The sequence below is a fragment of the Schistocerca cancellata genome, chromosome 11 (genome assembly GCF_023864275.1).
Source record: "Schistocerca cancellata isolate TAMUIC-IGC-003103 chromosome 11, iqSchCanc2.1, whole genome shotgun sequence".
NCBI classification, from domain to species: Eukaryota; Metazoa; Arthropoda; class Insecta; order Orthoptera; family Acrididae; genus Schistocerca; species Schistocerca cancellata.
This window is the reverse complement of record NC_064636.1, coordinates 48,251,927-48,275,639: the sequence shown is the minus strand read 5'-3', so window position 1 is coordinate 48,275,639 and position 23,713 is coordinate 48,251,927. Positions and strand designations below refer to the sequence as shown.

The window sequence follows — 23,713 nt, the reverse complement described above, 5'->3', positions numbered from 1 at the left end:
GTTTGCATTAAATTGCAAAGTAGGGCCTCGAGGTATTAAAGCAGGCGCTTACGATCTCAGTCTCGTGAGTGAGCGAGGCTGAGCGGTTGTAGAGTCAAGCGGCGGACGGAATTTTTTATTCGGAATGCGGCGTTCTGCGGCAGGAAGCGTTGCGTGTGCTCGCTTCTCGGTAAAAAGAAATAAAAAGCTGCACGAGGCGCGAAGGCCACGGCTGGCGGTGGAAGAGGAGGGGGGAAGGGGGTCACGTGACGTCAGAGCCGCCTCCCCGCCAGTTCTGGAACAGTCGCCGGAGAGGCGGCGCTCGGCTGCTGGACGGCGGCCCAGTTCTGACGGCGCAGCCGGGCTTCCAGCAGCTTTCCTGCCGCTCGGCGACAACACCAGAGGAAGGTGAGGCGGGCAGCTGGGCCCTGCTGGATTACTCGGAAGCGGCGGGTGTTGTTCTGCACGCTTTTCTCTCGTCTGTCGCGTGACTCGCGACAGAGCAACGTCAAGGAACTCCTCCCGTGTCTTACCTTAAAAAATTAGGGTCGGTACGACTGGTGAATAGTGTGCTACATTAGCGTGTCGAGTGTTTACTATTTTATTACTCGTTACACTTGTTTAATCGCTGATAACTTGGGCGACAATAACGCGAAACGAACGGAAAACGGCCCCACAATCAGTTGGGCGGTGTTTCGATGTGCCCGTGTAGATTCCAACAGAATTCTCGTGCCACAGTTGTCGGACACGGAAACCACGCGTTCCTGATTACGTCACTGCAAAGAAACAACCAGTGTTCGTGGAACGCAAGTATGCGAAAACCATGGAAGTCAGCACTTGTGACAGTGAGTTTCAGTGCGACACGGCGCCCTACGCCTTTGCCTCTTGTCCAGCAGCCGTGGCTGCCTGGAACGCTGGACCTCCAGCCCCCCTCCCCGCAAGCGGAGGGCGGTTGCAGGTTGCAATTTATTTTTCCGTATTTCGGTTACTTCGGCCGACTTTAAACGTCAAAAATGTTGTAATGTACTGATTAAGAGGTATAATCTGCCACGCAGTAAGAAAAGTATCACGTAATCATCTTGTGGTGCAGCTCTTCTTGTTGTCTCCATGCTTGCTAAGAAATTGGGATGAGAAGTTCCGCCTTATGCAAGACACCTTTTTTCTTTGTTTCACCCATACATGTTTCAGCACTTTTGTGCTTTAGTCAGTGGGTTCTATTTCTATTTTTAACTGTAAATTTGTTCTTAACATATTAATATTTGTGTCGTTTACAGCATTATGTAAAAGTTGCATTTATAACTTAATTGGCGAAAAGTGGGTGTAATCATGAGTAACATACGTTACATGATATTATTGTCCACTTATTTTGGCAGCTGTTCTGCTACACAATATACAACTTGTCATCTGCAAACAGCAAAACGTAATTTATTTTTTGTTTGTTATGCATTTACGAACGGAAATAAGACTGTATCACGTTTTCTTTCCGTAACTTACAGTTTTGAAGTTCTGGTACATTTTCCTGTGTTGTCGGCGAAGTAAATAGGCTTACTTCGGTGCCTTTGTTCGCGTGGCAATGCAGTTTGTCAAAACATGGGCGGAGTTTTAGCTGCCATTACGTCTTGTTGTGGCTGTGTGGCGTTCATTTGTTTCGTAGCGTGTTCTGCTGGGTGAGGCGCGCGACCTTGAATTGCATTTGGCGTTAGTGATGTGTGGTTTGTGTGGGTTTGCGTGTGTGTGATGAGTACTGGGGCAGAGAGAGAGAGAGAGAGAGAGAGAGAGAGAGGATTTTGTGTGTGTGTGTTACTAAGAAAGAAAGAAAAGAGAGAGAGAGAGGATTTTGTGTGTGTGTGTGTGTGTGTGTGTGTGTGTGTGTGTGTGTTACTTGTATAGTTCTTCTATTGTAGCGAAGAGAGTTTTGTTGCACAGTGATGTGTATTCATTGAGTACTTTCTTTCCTTGGGCTATTGATTTTTGGATGTGGTAGTTTTCATCTATAGTTAATTTTTGGTATAGGCTGCTGCTAGATTTTAGGATGTGAAGGTCAGTTGTTGGGTGGTGGTTGTGTGGTACCAGGTGGTCTGCAAATGTTGAGTGTGTGCTATTGCTTTTCAGTGCTCTGAGGTGTTCATTATATCTGGTTCTGAAGATCCTGCATGTTTGGCCCACATATACAGATTGACAACAGTTGCAACTAAGTTGTCAGAGTTGGTGGTCTTTCTTCCGAGTCTGCTCTGTATTGTGTTGTTGGTTCTGTACGCTGTGTTCTTGTTTCTTTAGTATCTTACCCACACTGTGTGTGGCCTTGTTGTTGTAAGTCATTATGTGCCATTTGTTGCTTACTGTCTGCTGATTTGTTGTGTGATGAGTTGTCTTTGTATGCATGTGTGTGTGTGTGTGTGTGTGTGTGTGTGTGTGTGTGTGTGTGTGTGTGTTTGATGGTTATGTGCTGTTTGTTTTTGTATTTTCTGGTTTATTTTGTCTACTCTCTTTGCGTCATACTGATTCGCCTTTGCAATTTGCTTTATTGTGTTCAGTTCTTGTGTGTAGTCATGCTTGTTTGTGGGTATTTTGTTCAGCCTGTGAAGCAAATATCTGAAGCTGGCCTCTTTGTGAGATATGGGGTGATTGGATTGGTTATGAATAATGGTGCTGGTGGGTGTGGGTTTTCTGTAGATTGTCAATTCATGTTTGTTGTTTCTCTTGTGTATAGTGAGATCTAAGAAATGAAGTTTTTCATATGTTTGTGTTTCTATGGTGAATTGTATTTGTGGGTGGATGGAGTCTGTTATCATGAAGTTCTTTTATGCGAGACAGTGGTTCATCTATTAAGCAAATTAAGTCATCTATGTATCTGTACCAATATATTATTTTGTACTGTTTTGGTATTACTATTTTGTCAAAGATTTGTTATTCCATCTGATTGAGGAAAATGTCAGCTAGGAGGCCACTGATTGGGGATCCTATGGGTAGTCCATCTTGTTGAGAGTAAAATCTGTCGTTGAATGTGAAGTAGTTTTGTTCTATGATGAGCCTGAGTATGGCTAATATTTCTTGTATGTTTGTTGTGGGTATGTTTCCTTGCAGTTGGAGGTTTCTTTCTATTATGTTGATGGTTTCTTCTGTTGGGATGTGTGTGTACATTGACATTATATCAAATGAAACCAATGTTGCCGTGTTTGGTATGTTTTCATTTCTTACTTTTTCTAAGACTTCTGTTGTCAGTATATTTGTATATTGTCTGTAGCAGAGTGTGTGTGTGTGTTTGGCTAAGTGGTATTTTGGGGCTTTGGTTTAGTTTATTAATAGACATATGGGTATTCCGGGTTTGTGAACTTTAGGCAATGATTTTAGGATGGGGGCCTTGGGATTTTTCTGTATCATTTTTTTTCTGTGTTTCTGTGAAAATTGTCTCTATGTTTCTCAGGGTTTTCTGTAACTTACTTTGGTATCGGTTTCTTGGGTCACTGGTTAATTCTGTGATGTTGTTGCTTTGGATGAGTTCTAATGTTTTGTGAATGTATTCCTGTTTGTTTATGACTACTATTGAATTACCTTTGTCAGATTTTGTGATGATGGCATTTTCTTGTGTTAATTTATTCTGTAGTTTTCTGTAGGTTTTTTCTTCAGGAGACCTAGTGTTTTCTATTATGGTGGTTTTGTTCTCTTTGATTATGTTTCTTATTTCCTCAGCAATTAATTCTCTTGTTAGCTTTGCATTGAATACAGGTGTGTTTAGTCTTTCTTGTTGCTTTATGATGTTTTCAGTTTCTGTTATGATATTTTCTACTGTCCTGTGTGACACCACTGTGTTAATGTTATGTTTGGGACTCTTTTCAAGTAGGCTGCTTTCTTGTTCAGATAATTTTATGTCCGTTAGATTAATCACTGTTTTGTGAAAGGTGGGTTTGTTGTATCGTTGGTGGTATTGGTGGGTGTTTGTGTGATTTAACATTTTTGTGAGTTTCTTTTGTTGGATTGTCTGTTTTCTGCCTATTATGGTATCTGTGTGTTCTAACCCTGTACATTAGTTCATCAAAAAATGGTGGGTGTGTTAGGTGATTAGCTAGTTCTATATGCAATCTGTATAATTCAATATTCAGAGTCTGTTTCTTGGAACACAAAGACTGGATTTCTTGCTTTATCCACATGATTTCTGCCTTACGTTTTGTCTGCTGTGCTGCTGGTGACATGTTGTTTACAGTTATTGTTATATAGTTAGGTACAATTTTATAAGCCAAACATAGTTTATTGAACTTAATGTTGAGTACGGTTTTATGAAATCTGATGGTTGTTCTGATATTTGTTGAAGAGCTGCAATGGAAATACCTGGCTTGGTGTAGAAATAATCGTCTTGTGGTGCAGTTCTTCTTGTTGTCTCCGTGATTGCTAAGAAAATGGGATGTATCACAGCTGGAAACTTGACGTGTCTTGAGGTGATGTAACTCAGAGTTCTGAAATACATGCTCGTCATTCACCCAGTACTTCGGAATGATGGCAGTTAGCGACCCGGAACCAACTTCAGACGACATTTCAGACACTTGAGATAAATTGCCCTAATGTCACCCCGCCCCACAAACATACACACACCCACATAAACATGCGCGCGCCCTGGGAGATTTGCATGTCGAACATTTAGTCGTGCGAGAGACTTTCTTTTGTTTCAAAAGGGGTGTCAACTAGCCACACTGTAATCCAGCTGTGTTTCAGAATGAGAGCACTTGCCCACCTCAAACACACGTTATGAATAATTTCAAACCGTTCCTAAACTCCCCTAATACATGCGTAACATAAGATATCACACGTGTTAACTCATTTATAAAGCAGCCAGTCGTCGGGTGCTGTTTCGTGTGTCAGCATTGCGTGTCCTGTAATCCACTCGTGAATCAGAACCCGTGACATCATCCCGACATGGTTGTGACGATGAAACGCAGCACTTGCGTTCATTTCAGTTTTTTGTTGTTGTGGTCTTCAGTCCTGAGACTGGTTTGATGCAGCTCTCCATGCTACTCTATCCTGTGCAAGCTTCTTCATCTCCCAGTACCTACTGCAGCCTACATCCTTCTGAATCTGCTTAGTGTATTCATCTCTTGGTGTCCCTCTACGATTTTTACTCTCCACACTGCCCACCAATACTAAATTTGTGACCCCTCGATGCCTTAGAACATGTCCTACCAACTGATCCCTTCTTCTGGTCAAGTTGTACCACAAACTCCTCTTCTCCCCAAATCTATTCAATACCTCCTCATTAGTTATATGATCTACCCATCTAATCTTCAGCATTCTTCTGTAGCACCACATTTCGAAAGCTTCTGTTCTCTTCTTGTCCATACTATTTATCGTCCACGTTTCACTTCCATACATGGCTACACTCCATACAAATACTTTCAGAAACGACTTCCTGACGTTTATATCTATACTCAATGTTAACAAATTTCTTTTCTTCAGAAACGCTTTCCTCTCTACTTCGACCACCATCAGTTATTTTGCTCCCCAAATCGCAAAACTCCTTTACTACTTTAATTGTCTCGGTTCCTAATCTAATTCCCTCAGCATCACCCGACTTAATTCGACTACATTCCATTATCCTTATTTTGCTTTTGTTGATGTTCATCTTATATCCTCCATTCAAGACACTGTCCATTCCGTTAAACTGCTCTTCCAAGGCCTTTGCTGTCTCTGACAGATTTAAGGTACGTTGTCCAAGACGCGACGCACACTAGCGACTGCGACGGGTCGCTACGTGACGTCAGAAGTTGTCTGCTGGCGCATGCGCAGTTCGAGTTTGGGATGCGACGCGCGGCTGTTGCGGCAGCTGCCGCAGCACTGCACCAGTGAGCAGTGTTGCGACGGAAGTCGGACGACACAAAGACGTACGGCTGCCAGAAAGATGTCGAGCCAGTCAAGGAAAACTGAAATGAGGCACTCATAGGATGTGATTCTCTGTGAGCTGGTCTCGCAACACCCTTGCCTTTACAATTTGAAGAACCCTAAATATAGAGACACTACGTTCAGAGACAGAATTTGGGAAGAAATTAGTGCACTGTTGAAACTGGCAGGTGAGTGAAATATATAATATTTTCCCATTAATGCAAATTTTTCAGGCCTGTTATGAAAATCAGTATAATCCATGCAGATGTAGAATTAGAATGATGAAAATGAACTTGAAGGTCAATTTTCGCATTACTCTTTTTTGTGACGATAAAAATTGAAAACGGCAAGTACATTATAAAATGAACAATCTAAAGTACAACGAGAAAGTTACATTTTACAATACCTTCACTTTGAAAGTAAACGGTAGATTGGTGTCTTGATGATACCTTCTAGTTGTGAAAAACCACCACCAGATTGTTGTACAGCTTTCTGTAATCAATAGATGCTCGTTTTTGAGGAAAGCGTTTCTCAACAGATTGCGCAAACAGTATGCTGCAATAAGTAATTTGTCACATTCACTTCAATTCATTGGTAGAAGATGGTGCTCAAAAAACTTGTGCCAAAAGTGCACTACTGTTTTACAAGGCCCTTTTGGTCTGACACAGTTCACAATTGAAATTCGTCTTTTGTAAATCCTGGAGTCATCTTTTGAGTGCAGCTTGGCAAGATTAAATGTTCATGTCATCCATAACGATGTATGCTGTCAGAATATAAGAATATGGAAGTTCATTTGGATGGGAATAAAGACTCAGTCGGCTATGAAAGTTGCCTTAGCTTGTTCCAAAAGTTTCTGCATGGGAGAAACTGACAAGTATAATTTGGGGAAATTTTGTGAACAAGCATGGACATTATTTCTTCCACATTTCTGCCAGTGTATACTGTAGACGTTCAGAATGAAAATGAGATGTTTAAGGTGTATCCCTATCTTGTTGTCAAGAACTTGAAACAATGCAATGACGCAAGCGTGCGCTTATTGTTAATAAACTTATCTTTCATTGGAATTTTAGGTGAAATGTGCAAAAACAGATGGAGGAATATTCGGGACTCGTATCAGAGAAATAAACGAGAAAGAAAGCTTGGAACAGGTTCAGATGCCTCAGCAAAACCACGAAAATGGGTTCTGCTTGATCACTTGGGTTTAAGAAACCTACGTTTCGTCGCATTTTAAATGAAATTGTCGTATTAGTAACTCATATCGGAGAAATATGACATAAAATGGTTTCATTAGGTCCAAATGTGTCAGCGAAACAAAACAAATGCATTCTCTATCGTGTGATGACCACACGATTCTCGTTGCGCGTCGACAGAACTGGCGGCTAGTCGCGACGCTCCCGGAGATATATGAGCCCAAATCTCGGTAACGGAGTTCGATATCATTCTGATCTCAACTTTAAAAATAATTTCGATATGTTAGCTTCTTTTCATCGCCAACGATGTATGACCTAACGTGAACCATACGTAAAGTAGCCAGCGACCACATTTTTCACTGTACACAATTCAAATTTTATGCAGTAGGTTACTGGTAAATTAAGTATCGGGATAACTGAGACGAATATCGGAAAAATAGACACCTCATTATCAAACTGTGATGTGAAACTGTAAGATACGCAAACATCAATTTTTTGTGCCTTTTACTTTCCTCACAATTGATAGAGAAGTAATACACAGCGAGAAAAACACGCAAAACCGGAAGAGATACTTTTCAATTTTTTAAAGTAAAAGGAGAATCTGTATCGAAAAACTAACTCTGGGAGCCGATGTAACTTTGTTGCATTAACATACAGTATTTTTTACAGCAAGAAAATCGGAATTTTTATTTTTCTTATGTATTTGAATCCGCCGCCGCCGACCGGAGCTTGGGAAACGGCGACGACTCCAGTCGTGTTGCGGCCGTGTCGCCGTCTGCCAGGGTGGGAAAAGAGGAGGGGGCAGCGTCGCAGTCGCAGCCAACTGTCGCGTCTTGCACAACGTAACTTTACTATGTCATCGGCGAACCTCAAAGATTTTGTTTATTCTCCATGCATTTTAATACCTACTCCGAATTTTCCTTTTGTTTCCTTTACTGCTTGCTCAATATACAGATTGAATAACATCGGGGAGAGGCTACAACCCTGTCTCACTCCCTTCCCAACCACTGATTCCCTTTCATGCCCCTCGACTCTTATAACTGCCATCTGATTTCTGTATAAATTGTAAATAGCCTTCCGCTCCCTGTATTTTACCCCTGCCACATTTAGAATTTGAAAGAGAGTATACCAGCCAACATTGTCAAAGTCTTTCTGTAAGTCTACAAATGCTAGAAACGTAGGTTTGCCTTTTCTTAATCTAGCTTCTAAAATAAGTCGTAAGGTCAGTATTGCCTCACGTGTTCCAACATTTCTACGGAATCCAAACTGATCTTCCCCGAGGTCGGCTTCTACCAGTTTTTCCATTGGTCTGTAAAGAATTCTCGTTAGTATTTTGCAGCTGTGACTTATTAAACTGATAGTTCGGTAATTTTCACATGTCAACAGCTGCATTCTTTGGAATTGTAATTATTATATTCTTCTTGAAGTCTGACGGTATTTCGCCTGGCTCGTACATCTTGCTCACCAGATGGTAGAGTTTTGTCAGGACTGGCTCTCCCAAGGCCGTCAATCGTTATAATGGAATGTTGTCTACTCCCGGGGCCTTGTTTCGAGTTAGGTCTTTCAGTGCTCTGTCAAACTCTTCACGCAGTATTGTATCTCCCATTTCGTCTTCATCTACATTCTCTTCTATTTCCAGAATATTGTCCTTAAGTACGTATAGACCCTCTATATACTCCTTGCACCTTCCTGCTTTCACCTCTTTGCTTAGAACTGGGTTTCCATCTGAGCTCTTGATGTTCATACAAGTGGTTCTCTTTTCTCCAAAGGTCTCTTTAATTTTCCTGTAGGCAGTGTCTATCTTACCCCTCGTGAGATAAGCCTCTACATCCTTACATTTGTCCTCTAGCCATCCCTGCTTAGCCATTTTGCACTTCCTGTGGATCTCATTTTTGAGACGTTTGTATTCCTTTTTGCCTGCTTCGCTTACTGCATTTTTATATTTTCTCCTTTCATCAATTCAATATTTCTTCTGTTACTCTAGGTTTCCACTAACCCTCGTCTTTTTACCTGCTTGGTCCTCTGCTGCCTTCACTACTTCATCCCTCAGAGCTACCCATTCTTCTTCTACTGTATATCTTTCCCCCATTCCTGTCTTTGTTCCCTTATGCTCTCCCTGAAACTGTCTGCAACATCTGGTTTAGTCGGTTTATGCAGGTCCCATCTCCTTAAATTCCCACCTTTCTGCAGTTTCTTCAGTTTTAATCTATAGTTTATAACCGATAGCTTACGGTCAGAGTCCACAACTGCTCCTGGAAATGTCTTGCAGTTTAAAACCTGGTTCCTAAGTCTCTGTCTTACCATTATATAATCTATCTGATACCTTCTAGTATCTCCAGGATTCTTCTATGTATATAACCTTCTTCATTTCAGTATTTTCACAGTTTTATGGAACCTGCTGCGCTCCCTTGCACCTCGGTTAGACTGAGGCGAAGGCTGGATTAGCAGCAGGCGAATTCTCGAAGTTTTGTCGTGATGTTTTGCTTCGTGAAATCAAATATTGCATGCTTCTCTTTTCATCTGTGACGTCACGTCTCCTGCTTTGAGATTAGCTGATGAAAGGGAAGCTATCAGACACAACACTTTTTTTTGTGCTATGCAACGCTGCAGTGCTTTGTTTTGGCTGTTCTTGTGTTAAAATTTGCGTGAGAAGTCCATGGCGTGCTGACAAAGCAAAGCACAAGGGATATCTCCGAAACGCCTCGAGTTCTGTGTGGCTTTTTGTGCAAAAAATTTGCCGCAATCGTGCTTCGGCGTTAATAGCGTCCTTTGTTACGAAAGGATGGGCGAGTGTGACGCTGTCACTTACAAACTTCTTTACTTGAGGTTCAAACGACACGATTAAAGAGCAGTGTAAATTTTCACGTGCAGCCTACAACGACGGTAGAATTTTGTCATTTCCAGTGCAATAACGGCAAGACTAGGCGTAGACTACTATGTTATTAGTTTTCCTGAAGGGACTGAATGGCGTCAGAATTAAAACATTTGCGCACGTATTTGCTACATACGTTCGATAGAAATCTATAGCAAATTTCAGTTTTTTTAGCCCTCTAAGGCTTAACCGTTGATGGTCAGTCACTGTTTTGGAAACATGAGCAGCTGCTGACATTACATATCTTGAGACTTACGCAAGACAAAAAGTAATGAAAATGACCCGTTTTGAAGAGTTCAGAAATGTCGTGTATAAGTTACACTGCATATCGTCGTAATACGCAAGTGAGAGTAACAGAAGTATTAAATACGAAATTATAGCTTCGCAAACAGGTAGATAAACCCAGCGACTGCCCAGTCTGCTCCCCGCATCCATTAGTGGCAATATTCAGAACATGGTACCTCTACTTCAGCAGAAGCACCGTCCTCCGGGTTTTGTGCGTAAAACGTGCTTGGTGCTGCGTAGAGCTGGCCGCATCTTCGTCGTAAGTAGTTACAGAGTAAACAGCAGGCAGGCGCCGCATTCTGCATATTTTCTGTATCGATTTTTAAAGGACTGGAATGTGGAAGAGAGAGAGTCGGAAACACGTTCTCCACAGTTCTTAGACAACGGGATTGGGGATAATAGCAAACCACCTTCTCAGAATTTAGTACCTTGAGACTGTAGGGATCAATAAAATCTTGCCTTACGCAGAAGGCATCTCTCCTGCAAAAACGTACGGCAGTTTGTGACCTATGACACAAGATTCACACGGTACTCTTAACTTAATTTTCTTCGGTTTGTTGCGAAATACTGTGTTTCGCACAACGCCACCATCAGGTATCCCGTCATTGGTTCCAAAGCCTCCATAGTGAACTCGTAATTTGCGTTCACCGTTGCAGGCAGCACCATGTTACAGTAGCCGTTGTAGTTGCCACTCTCCAGGAGCAGGGAGGATAAACGCGCACGTGTTCGCCGTCGATATGATCAAGACGTTTCGGAACTCTTTTGCATTGTAAATCCATCCCTCCTGAGACCTTGGGAACTGTAACATAGGAAGGAAAAATACAGCTACATATAACGTCAACTTTTTTTAAATTTACAACCTACCTCGATGTGTTCATTTATCAAAGCATAGAAAATTGCGGCACAAGTATCTGGCATAATTTTCGAGAGACCCAGTTGTGAAATAGCAACACAATGCTGCAGATGACGGTATGTAGGGCCAGTAGCTAAGTATCTTAATGTTGGCGCTGATTTCTCATGCGGTGCCGCAGCTCTCCCCATCTGTGTCTCCTGTCTTTGTAGTAAAGGGTTCACGAAGGGGGAGCAAGTGCTGGTAAGTTTCTCCATCCATTCTTAGGTAATTGTCGAAATCACCACACTCTAAAACTGGCAACATTTCTAGGTGAGAGACTCTCCTCTCTTCTTTGCAGCCATTTCTTCGTCGAAAATGTTGGTGTCCTCCTCCTCTTCTTGCTCAAGCAGCCGTATAGTTTCAGAACCGGAAGTGCGCACAGCGACAGCCAAACGACGTCCTCGTCCACCCTGCGCCGCTCCACACAGCAGGCTGACAGTCGGTGCGCGAGCAGCCGCGGTCGAGCGGTTCCGCCACCGAAAATCCGCGCGTTTTCTGCCGGGAGAAAGTGTCCTGTGGAACAGCTCTTCGTGCGAACAATTTACCCGCGGCGGGAAATGCGCGCGCTCCCGCCTACGCCCTGACAGCTTCCCCCGCGGTAAAACGCCGTGTCGCGTAGCGCCGACGGGGAAATTGCCCGGGACGCTGAGCGCAGAGACGTGCTATGGGAGGGAGGGTGGGAGGGAGGGAGTGGGAGCCGCTCCACGCCCTCAGGAGTGGAGGGACGGCAGCCGGCCTGGCAGAGGCCGAACCACGCAGTGGGGTGGCGAGTGCCAGTTTGTTCAGCTCTTCCAGGCGAATTGCGCTGCTGAACTCACGGATAGTAATATTCCCGTGTCACGACAGGGTGGCGAGCGAGAATATCACCGGATCGCTGCTGAATGGCTGTTTCTGAGACACTCGCCACTGGCTATTCTCAGAGTGCGCGTGTCCGTGACGTCCACAAATGCGCCAATACTTTGTCAGTTGATTTTGATTCATATATTCTGTTAGGAAAACATTATCTCGTCTCTTCTTCATTGGCGTTCGTATATGAGCAACTTACTTTCTGGAGTTCAGGTTTAAGAGTGCCGTTGGCGGCTGCTCCACACGTGGTACACCTTCGGTCGTACAGGGCGGCGCGAGGCGCACACAGACTGTTTCTGCAGCGTCGTGGCGTATCCCCAGTCCAGACCAAATGCTGCCGAAGCTGCCGACACAGGCTGCTTGTAACGCTGCAACCGGTTGTACGTAGCGTGTGCAATCAGATACCAAATTTGGTATATTACGTACTATGCCCGAAAACGGCAAATAGTCCTGTCCCGGAAAAGCCACGTATAACACTTCTGTCAAATACAGCTACTGTTATGGTATAACCTCAAAACTGGAGGCAGTTCGTATAATGAAATTATTTTTATTCAAGCAGTTATAGTATAAAGTAGCAGAGCAGTGTTACCCTCTGACAGGAATTTTGTTATGTTGACCGTGTTGTACCTTACAGAGGTGGTTTATCGGAAGTGAAACACAAAATTACGTAAATATTTAAACAGTAACAAACAATATCTTACCGATCTACACTGTTCAAAGAATAAAGAAAACGGTCACCAGCCTAATTAGGCAAGAGAAAGACTATCGTTCTTGTATAAGAAAGTAGGTGTGAGTAACTTCACTGGACAAACACAGCCTATACTTTGCCACACGCGAGTGCAATGAACTCTGGCACCTGAATACAGCACGTTCACGTTAAGGCTGGAGCTACCAAATCAGAACAAACTATTTGCATAAATATAACAGATAACAAAGCACACTATTACCTTGAAGACTTAGTGCTCTCAATATCGTTACTACTAATATTCACTGTAGAATCGTAAATTGGACACAGCTTTAATATTACTTTTCAAACAAATTCCTATCTGACATGAAATATGGATATGATCCACAGCAAATTTAGTTACTGTGCATAGATTAAGTCTTTCGCTACTAAGCTCCTTTCTACTTAAAATCAAAATTAAATGGAATTAACTAACAGATTACTCCTCACTCTCTTTTGAATAAAGAAATTATTGTTTTCATAGATAGTGGTCTTTCTATGAATCGTTATCTAGCATGAGCACAATAGACAAACTGTTGCTCCTGTTACACCATTAATGGTCACCTTTAATAAACAAGAGGAACCCAATATTGTACAGAATTTCACTTGAATAGCAAGAATAGTAGAAACTATTTTGAGTGGAGCCGGCCGAAGTGGCCGTGCGGTTAAAGGCGCTGCAGTCTGGAACCGCAAGACCGCTACGGTCGCAGGTTCGAATCCTGCCTCGGGCATGGATGTTTGTGACGTCCTTAGGTTAGTTAGGTTTAACTAGTTCTAAGTTCTAGGGGACTTATGACCTCAGCAGTTGAGTCCCATAGTGCTCAGAGCCATTTTTACTTTGAGTGGAGAGGTGCCCTTAATCATGACCACTGTAGCAGAGCATACTAAACACAATTTCAATACACTAAAGAAACAAGGCCTTAACAAGTATGGACATGTAACCTTTAATAGTATTAGTTCTCAACTCTTACTGCAGTAGAACACAACTCGATGTGGTTATAAGACAACAGCTCGCCTTTGGTTGATTTTCAACAGACTGCACTGTCATCATTTACTAAGCAAACTTCATAAGCCTCAGTTTTGACGACTTTCACTTTAGAAGTTGGCAATAAAATTTTAATAAGCAGTTTTAATAGAGAAATTATTTTCAGCAAGCATTATTTACTATATTACTCAACACTGACCTTCAATGTTCTTTCAATAAAGACACTCGGTAATCACTTTAGCATGGGAAGGACCCTAAGAGGTTGTGTGACTAAGGATAAAAAAATCGAGGTAGGTATAAGAGTTCGAGTATAAGTTACCTTGTATTTGTCCGCACTAAAACATCCAATGAGCTGATCCTTCACCATACACTTCTACTATTCCTTGGTTCCTTTTCAGTGGCTGCGCAATGTGGTGGCGATTGCATGTAGGTAGGTGGATTTGCAGGTAGAACTGCTGGACACTGTCATTTCTTGGTGGCGATGATAGATATCAATTCAAGAATAGTTCCAGCTCTTTATCCATCCATCCGAGGCATTGGAAAGCGCCACGGAAAGCCTCTCTCGGTACCAGCACAGTACACAACTTTTACGTGAGCAGTTGACAGTTTGGTAGCTCGGCCCCGACTGACTCTTGGTTCCACCTTTCTGTCCATGCCCACCACGTTTAGCGCGTGCTACAAAGTTCCGTTCCCGAGGGGAACCACAACACCTTTTGCATATGAAATAACTTAAGAACCCTAAGTGAACGTCACCAGTTTACATAACAGCAAACAAACGTTAAAAAAACAGAACATTAGCATATATTGACATTTCTACAAAAAATTATTTAAACAAAATTACAATTATGTACATCAAGTTTTGTCACCCTCCGAATGAGACAAAGAATTTAAATGATAGATACACTACATTGCACAGAATCAAACCATGACATCAGAGTTTTTACAAAGAAAGGACTATACAGTTTTGTCATCGATTCAATCAAACATCATTTACAGAAACTCAACGATGTGACATTAAATAAAACAAAAGGCAAAATGAATCAGTAGAGCATTAGAGCTATGGTGTTACATGCTGCATATCGGCGGGCACATTTGTCTGTACGACATGCAGCCCGTCTTGTTCTCTCTAGTTTGTTAACTGTATTCACAAAAACGTGATACCTCTTTTCGGTAGTTATATGCAGACATCAGTTTAAATACGTACAAGCAGAGACGAATTTCAAAATTATCGACATGTGCTGTGTTTTACCTATAAGGAAGACGCCGTTTTCACATCGTTTAAGTGACATCAGAAGACATCAATGTGTACGACACTGTCCTGCTAGCGTCATTCACGAGTGCAGTTTGCTACTGAGCTCGGAATGGAAATGAAATCTGCGTCCTTCTGTGCAAGGAATGAGAGTTGAAACTACCGCTCGCGAAGCAGACAGCGTAATTTCGAAGTAGAGACAAATCGCTATCAAAGTATAAGTGGGCCACGTCACAGATGTATGCGCTTGTTCGCGCCCTGGCAAGACTGCTGTGGGAAATCTTAACCCAATAGTCTCCGTCAATGCACGATAGTTCCAACTGCATATTCCAGTGTATTCAACTAGATCCCTAATCGAGCTAAAGTAACGCCTAGATACTCAAACAAATAGAACTCGATGGTTACAATGGCTGTGTCAATACCATCTCTGTATCACATTACACTGCCCTTGGGAGATGCATACACTCTCGTCTCACGATTACAGCTGCGTAAATAAAGCGAAATGGATTCGCATTTCACGAATCTGGATTTACGTGAGCCGTTTGTGGCACATGGAAGTTTGTGCGGGATTTGGGTTCGAGTCCCGCTCCGGCAAAACGTTTCATGTTTCGCAAATAGCGGACGTCAATTCGGATTCGCGAAATGGGAATAAATTTCACAATAAATGTAAAACTCTTTCCGAGCTAGATGAACCACAGATCGGTGGTAACGTTTCTACTGAGGTTATGTTTCTCACACGCAAACAGATTGTCTATCGGAAAAACATCACAAATTGCAATTTTGTAAGTTTTTTTAGTGTGTCAGATGTGACGCTTGCATATCTTCCGTATAAAGGAGGTAACAGAATGAACCGTGAACGCTGCGGGGTTGCGTATACTGTTGTAAAACTTGCTGACATTAATTTTGTGACGCACGACAGATGAAGTTTGCCTATCTGGACATGTTTAAAGTTGTCGTAAGGCGTGGGCGGCTAGCTCAGCTGGCAAGAGTGAAGCTTCCACACTGGAAGCCTCTTTCGGGGCACAAACGACACAACAGCCAGAATACTCGGGTGTGGCTGGCGTTTTGTTGACATGCGCGGGAGTAAACACTGTGTCTGCAAGCCTGGACGCTGGGGAGACACACAACACAGCCGCCGGGAGAGAGCGGTCTGCCGCCAGGGAGCGGCCGTCCGCCGGTGGAGACATCTGCGTCCGCTGCGGCCAGCCCGGACTCCACAGAGGCCGGGACTTCCCCGAGCAGCTGACGCAATGCGGCCACACCCGCGGAAAAGTACTGGCAGTAGTGGGAGGAGGAGGGACGGGTGGGGGGGGAAGGGGCATGTGCGGCAGAGAAGGGGGCGCGCCGGAGGAGCGCAGAAAGGCCCTGGTGCTGAAAGTACCCTCCACCACACACCGTAAAGCGGCAGGAAGTAGGTTACTTTCTCCTTTTGGATCACACCCCAGCTGTGCCGTGGGATTAGAATTTTCTCAGGTACTTGGCAAAGTGAGTTATGACATGGAAGTTGTATGCTTTGGGTTTTCCGCAATTTTGTGATTAAACTGCCCTTAATCCACTCACTCGGCTCGTACTGCTTCAGAGCGCAATTTCCAATTATTTTACACCTTGTCCATAATTCTTTCACGTCCATAATATCGAAATTAAATGATGCCTATTCATTGTCTTAAGATACTAATACCTGCCTATCTACTATATCCATCATAGATATTCTCGTAGGCTTCGTGAAGCATGTGTTAGCTTCAGTAACCATCGTCCCTACGTTGAAATAGAGATCCTTATAGTTACAATATCTATAGCGTCAGGTCACTTTCTAGTTTCATCGTCTAAAACATTCCCAATGTGTGTGGGTTCCCGAAATAGCGGCTCAAGACAGTTCTCAGAAAAGCGCAGTAGCACTTTCTCTTGCGATTCCACTTGGTTTTCTATCACATGGTCGCATCTTTCGATATCTGCTATTTTGACGTTTGTGCGATTATTAAAGGCGGAACTACGGACCAATATTAGTCAGTGAAACAGTTTTGGGAAAAGACGTTTAGTATTTGGGGCTTTTCTCTGTAATCCAAGTTTTTGAGGTTTTCTGAGGAATTGGAAGAGGAGTTAAACGTAATGGACAGTGTCGTGGAAGGAAGATACAAGATCAACAAAAGCGATACAGTGTAGCCAGATTATATTAGGCGATTCTGAGGAAATTAGATTATGAAAAGAGACGCTAAAAGTAGTAGGTGACCTTTGCTAGTTATGCTTAACTGATGGTAGACAAAGTAGAGAAGATATAAAGTGCACACTGGTAAGGGCGAGAATAGCGTTTCCGAAGAAGAGAAATGTTTAAAATTCGAATATAAATTTAAATATTAAGAAGTCTTTCCTGACAGTATTAGTGTGTAGCCTTTTCTGGAAGTGAAATGTCGACGATAAAAAGTTCAGACAGGAAAGGAACAAAGGTTTTAGATTGCAGTGCTACAGAAGAATGCACAAGAATTGATGTGTAGATCACGTAAGTAATGAGATACTGAATAGAATTGCCGCGCAAAGAAATTTGTGACACAACCTGACTAGAAGGAGGCATCAGTTGACAGGACACATTCTCAGACAGCAAGGGATCCCCAATTTAGTAGTGGAGAGAAGCGTAAAAACGGGGGGGGGGGGGGGGGGGTTGGGGTGGACAGATGGTTTCGACCTACACTCCTGGAAATCGAAATAAGAACACCGTGAATTCATTGTCCCAGGAAGGGGAAACTTTATTGACACATTCCTGGGGTCAGATACATCACATGATCACACTGACAGAACCACAGGCACATAGACACAGGCAACAGAGCATGCACAATGTCGGCACTAGTACAGTGTATATCCACCTTTCGCAGCAATGCAGGCTGCTATTCTCCCATGGAGACGATCGTAGAGATGCTGGATGTAGTCCTGTGGAACGGCTTGCCATGCCATTTCCACCTGGCGCCTCAGTTGGACCAGCGTTCGTGCTGGACGTGCAGACCGCGTGAGACGACGCTTCATCCAGTCCCAAACATGCTCAATGGGGGACAGATCCGGAGATCTTGCTGGCCAGGGTAGTTGACTTACACCTTCTAGAGCACGTTGGGTGGCACGGGATACATGCGGACGTGCATTGTCCTGTTGGAACAGGCCGGTCTAGGAATGGTAGAACGATGGGTTCGATGACGGTTTGGATGTACCGTGCACTATTCAGTGTCCCGTCGACGATCACCAGTGGTGTACGGCCAGTGTAGGAGATCGCTCCCCACACCATGATGCCGGGTGTTGGCCCTGTGTGCCTCGGTCGTATGCAGTCCTGATTGTGGCGCTCACCTGCACGGCGCCAAACACGCATACGACCATCATTGGCACCAAGGCAGAAGCGACTCTCATCGCTGAAGACGACACGTCTCCATTCGTCCCTCCATTCACGCCTGTCGCGACACCACTGGAGGCGGGCTGCACGATGTTGGGGCGTGAGCGGAAGACGGCCTAACGGTGTGCGGGACCGTAGCCCAGCTTCATGGAGACGGTTGCGAATGGTCCTCGCCGATACCCCAGGAGCAACAGTGTCCCTAATTTGCTGGGAAGTGGCGGTGCGGTCCCCTACGGCACTGCGTAGGATCCGTGCGTCGCTGCGGTCCGGTCCCAGGTCGACGGGCACGTGCACCTTCCGCCGACCGCTGGCGACAACATCGATGTACTGTGGAGACCTCACGCCCCACGTGATGAGCAATTCGGCGGTACGTCCACCCGGCCTCCCGCATGCCCACTATACGCCCTCGCTCAAAGTCCGTCAACTGCACATACGGTTCACGTCCACGCTGTCGCGGCATGCTACCAGTGTTAAAGACTGCGATGGAGCTCCGTATGCCACGGCAAACTGGCTGACACTGACGGCGGCGGTGCACAAATGCTGCGCAGCTAGCGCCATTCGACGGCCAACACCGCGGTTCCTGGTGTGTCCGCTGTGCCGTGCGTGTGATCATTGCTTGTACAGCCCTCTCGCAGTGTCCGGAGCAAGTATGGTGGGTCTGACACACCGGTGTCAATGTGTTCTTTTTTCCATTTCCAGGAGTGTATTTATTCACTTAAAGTGGGACTAAAACTTCCTGGTACCAGTACATCCTGTCAAGTTGGTAGACAGGATTTGATTTCTGAATTCGTTGAATGCTGCACGTAAGGCTCTCCTTACTCTAACTTAGTTCTGCTGTGGGGTTTTGGCCGCGCGTAGTTTTGCAGTGGAGCTGTGTTTGCCTCCTAACGCTGGTGCGGAACCACGGCGGGTGTCGGCCCTCCTCCCTCACCACTCTGGCCGGCGCACCCGTGCCGGAAGCGTGTCGCACAGTACTGCCGAACTCTGCCCACTGGTGCTCAAGACAGCCGCTGGTGATATTTTCATGCTGACCCCCCACATAACCTGCCTGCCTCTGTATGTGTATTTACAGCCGTACTGAGTGATGCTGAAAGATACAGTTACCAGTTTGATCTCGTGCTTCAGACGTTGTTGTGGAACATAACAGTGCAGTGATACTTTAGAGGTGATTAATCCTCTACTTGTTGAATATTCTACTTTGGTAAAGTAAATAGTCAGCATCAAGGCTCGTCCGATGGACCCCGTACAACCACTCACACGAAGAAACATACGTAGCTAAAGACAGGAAAGTCGCACAGGTCACACCAATACTCAAGATAGGAAATGGGAGTAATGCGATGAAAGACAGCCTCACATCACTGGAATCAATCTGCAGAAGAATTTCGGAATATACACCCTGTTCGAAAATGAGTTACCTCAAAGAAAGAGATTTGGTCAGAAAAAATTTCTTGTAAAGCACAACTAGCTCTTTATTCACACCAAATAACGAGCGTTGTCGACAGAGGATCTCAAATCTATTCCATATTTATGAATTTCGAGAAAGCTCTTGACAGCGGCCCTCACATGCAACTTGTAATCGAACTGCGTGTCGCCGGCCTCTGTGGCCGATCGGTTCTAGGCACTTCAGTCCAGAACCGCGTTGCTGCTACGGTCGCAGGTTCGAATCCTGCATCGGGCACGGATGTGTGTGATGGCCTTAGGTTAGTTAGGTTTAAGTAGTTCTAAGTCTAGGGCTCTGATGACCTCCGATGTTGAGTCCCATAGTGATCAGAGCCATTTGAACCATTTGAAACGGCGTGTCCAGGGAGTGCCTTCCCAGTTGTGCGACTGGATTCGTCATTTCCTCGCAGAAAGGTCGCAGTTCGTAGTCATTCGAGGAAAGTCATCGAGTAAAACAGAAGGTGCATCTATGGTGCTCCGAGGAAGTGTTGAAGGTCCTCTGCCGTTCCTGACGTACGTAATTGCTTTACTAGATAATCTGAGCAACCATTTTAGACTGTATAAAATGACATTTACCGGCAGGTAAGGTCAGCAGAACATCGAAACCAAATGCAAAATGATTTGCAGACGGTAACTTGTTTGTACGGATACTGGCAACTGATCCTACATAATGACATGTTAAGCTATATGCAAAACCGCCACGTAATTACCATTACGGACAACTTAAATTGGAAAGAACACATAGAAAATGTTGTTGTGAAGGCGAACCACAGAGCGCATTTTATTGGCAGAACACTTAGTAGATACAATAGAGCTGTTGGAGAGACGGCCGACACCACGCTACTAAATTGGTGATCCCTTGACGTCTCCTCGTTCGGAATGTTTGCTGTGGAGAAGGGATGCTTACCAGATGCGATTGACTGAGAACATCGAAAAAGTCCAAAGAAGGACAGTTAGTTTTGTTTTATTACTAAGTAGGGGAGAAAGTGCCACGGATATGATACGCGAGTTGCGATGACAATAAGTGAAAGGCCATTTCGTCGGGGCGAGATCTTTTCACGAAATTTAGTCACCAGTTTTGTCCTGCCAATTCCAGAATACTTCGTTGCATAGAGTGAAATGACCATCGCAATAAAACAAGAGAATTAAATTGTCGTGGAACGTCTTGAAGTGTGCATTTTTCTCGCGTGCTCTTGGGAAAGTATAACGGGAAATAATTAGTCGCAGGGTAATTCGATGAACCTTCTCTTAAGAGTGAATCGCGCCATAATCATGTACATGGTGAAAATGTTGTGTGGCATAAATTATATGAATTATTCATCTGGAAAACTTTGTTGCATATTGCATGGTGAAATGTAAGTAAGTTCTTGATGCGAAATTGAACGAGAAGTGTATCTATATTTTAGGGGTATCTTCGATGTACATCACCTACGGAAGTAGCCCGCATCTCGTGGTCGTGCGGTAGCGTTCTCGCTTCCCACGCCCGGGTTCCCGGGTTCGATTCCCGGCGGGGTCAGGGATTTTCTCTGCCTCGTGATGGCTGGGTGTTGTGTGATGTCCTTAGGTTAGTTAGGTTTAAGTAGTTCAAAGTTCTAGGGGACTTATGACCACAGCAGTTGAGTCCCATAGTGCTCAGAGCCATTTTTGAACCTACGGAAGTACGCAGTCTTACCTGTCGTCTCAGAATTAATTGGGGTGAAAGTCTGTCTACTTGATATGAGAATAAGGAGCGGATTTTTTATCTTTTTATTTATCAAATTTTTATTTGATGTTTATTATCTTTGTAGCAGTTTACCGTCGGCCGAGAACGAGTGGCAGCAAAGCTAAATACTCGAACCAACAACGATAGTGAATAATAATGAAAAATGCAAAAATAATTCCCAGGCCCGTCCTGTGTGGCCGCGGTCCAGCAGATACCGCCACGCTCTGACACACCACGGCGGGGCGCGGATTTCTGAGCAGGAAGGCAACTGCTGGGAGAGAACCCACGACCCCTTACGTCGGTCCAGTAGTCAGGTCTCTGTAGACGACACGGCAGTCAAATACTGTCTCAACACGAGCAGAGGTCACTGGTAAGGTCTTGAAAAAGTGTAGTAATTGCTGTGGTAGGGTCTTTTCTCGCATTATGAGATGCAATACCCACTTTTTACATGACGAATAGTACAGTGTTTCCAGCTGATGCAAAAGTTTATGAACGTGGCTTTTCTGGAACGAAATTTTTCAGACAGGAGTATTCAAAACTACTATGACCTCAACAGTTTTGTGCGGTGATCCACAGTGTTGGCCTTACACTGAAACGGCGGAAATTAAACTTGGTATTTGAGCCTAAAGTAACTGCAGCTTACGGGGATGACGTTTTGGTATTGCGTTATTTTGCGCCGTTGTATTGTAAGAAATTGCGCAGGTATATCGAGTGTTCGGTGGACTTTATTGCTTTGGACGTAAGTTTCAATATAAAGTGAGCAAATGTGGCACCAAAGCGCAGATTGTATGAAACCGGATACGGCGACTGCTCAGTGTGTTCTGCCTCAGCCAATCACAGCACAGATGACACCCTCTTATTACGAACTGTTAAATATTACTACCGCTTACTGCAAAAACTGCTGCTGCAAAATAAACATTTCGACCGTCGTACTTGGCGCAGTACATAGGAGCAGACAGAAAATTTTAAGCTCTTGCATGGACACCAGGGCAGCAGGCAGTCAACCGAATCGCTATAAGATGAATGGCCAGATCATGCGAATTAATTACGTTATGTACTTGTGACCTATGAGCTTCTCGGTTAAGACTGAAATCAAAATAACTACGGAAAATACAGGCGATGACGTAGGGAGAAGCGAGCGACGGAGTTGTTTATTCGTTAGGCAGCGTTCTGTCGCAGTAAGCGTTGGGTGTGCTCGCTTCTCGGAAAAAGCAGTGAAACGCTGCACGAAGCGCCAAGGTCGTGGCTTGCGGCGGAGGGGGTCACGTGACCTGAGAGCCGCTGCCCCTGTGGGACAGCGAGGCGGCGCTCAGTCGCTTTCGCACGGCAGGGCGGGCGGGTGTGCGTGTGGGCGCAGCAGCAGGCGGGGACGGCGCGCAGTCGCCCCGTGCTGTCTGAAGAGTGCAACATTTGTTTGCAAAAAACGTTGCAACTGATGCCGGTACTAATAGTTGAATTCAGTATAGAGAGCGGCAAAGTACAGACAGCTGTTATAATTGACAGCATGTACTCAGTTTAATCTCAAAACAAACAAATTTTTTCGTTGTAGTGATCTGAAAAGGCAGCAACATGCATTTCACATCTCATTTAGGTGCAATAAAGTCAGCTTGCTACTAAGTGACAGAATAGAAATGAAAGAAAATTACTTGCTCCGTCAGACACGGCCTCTCGCGAAACAAATTTTATTGCACGCAACTTCCTGGCAGATTAAAACTGTGTGCCGGTCCGAGAGTCGAGAACTCGGGTCATTTGCCTTTCGCGGGCGAGTGCTCTGCTGCGGAAGTAGAGCTATGAGCAGGTGTTCTGAGTTGTGCTTCGGCAGCTCAGGTAAGCCGGCACGGTGGCTCAGCGTGTTCGGTCAGAGAGCTGTTTAGCCTCTGCAATGAAAAAACTGAGTCCAGGGATCAACAAACGAACCTGACCGAATGTCATGTGACGTAGTGACGTACACAACGATCAACAACGAACAAAATGCAAAAAAAAAGTGGTAGCGCACTTGCTCGCGAAAGGCAAAGGTCGGGAGTTCGAGCCTCGGTCGGGCACCCAGTTTTAATCTTCCAAGAAGTTCAATATCAGTGCACACTCCGCTGCAGAGCGAAAATTTCACTCTGGAAATTTTATTCCATGTTTAGAAGTGAAACTGTGACTGAAAGTAGTCTGGTGAAGTAAGTAGGATACTTTGGACTCCGTCTTGACTAAATAAAATTCGTTTATATCGACAAGCCTACATCAAACTACAAATGGCCCACGTCGTCTGTACAAGCCTCTTACAAATAGTTACGTAGATGAACCCATTTCGTTAAATAAGGCGCCT

At 44.4% G+C, this 23,713-nt stretch overlaps 1 protein-coding gene across 1 annotated transcript in view; it reads left to right on the top strand.

Annotated features, from left to right (window-relative positions):
* Positions 1 to 288: 288 nt before the first annotated feature.
* Positions 289 to 23,713, top strand: part of LOC126108172 (protein roadkill-like) — an 85,526-nt gene continuing 62,101 nt past the window's right edge. Inside the window, exon 1 of the mRNA XM_049913414.1 lies at positions 289 to 387. The gene's annotated coding sequence lies outside the window, so the exon portion shown is untranslated. The remainder of the gene's footprint in view (positions 388 to 23,713) is intronic.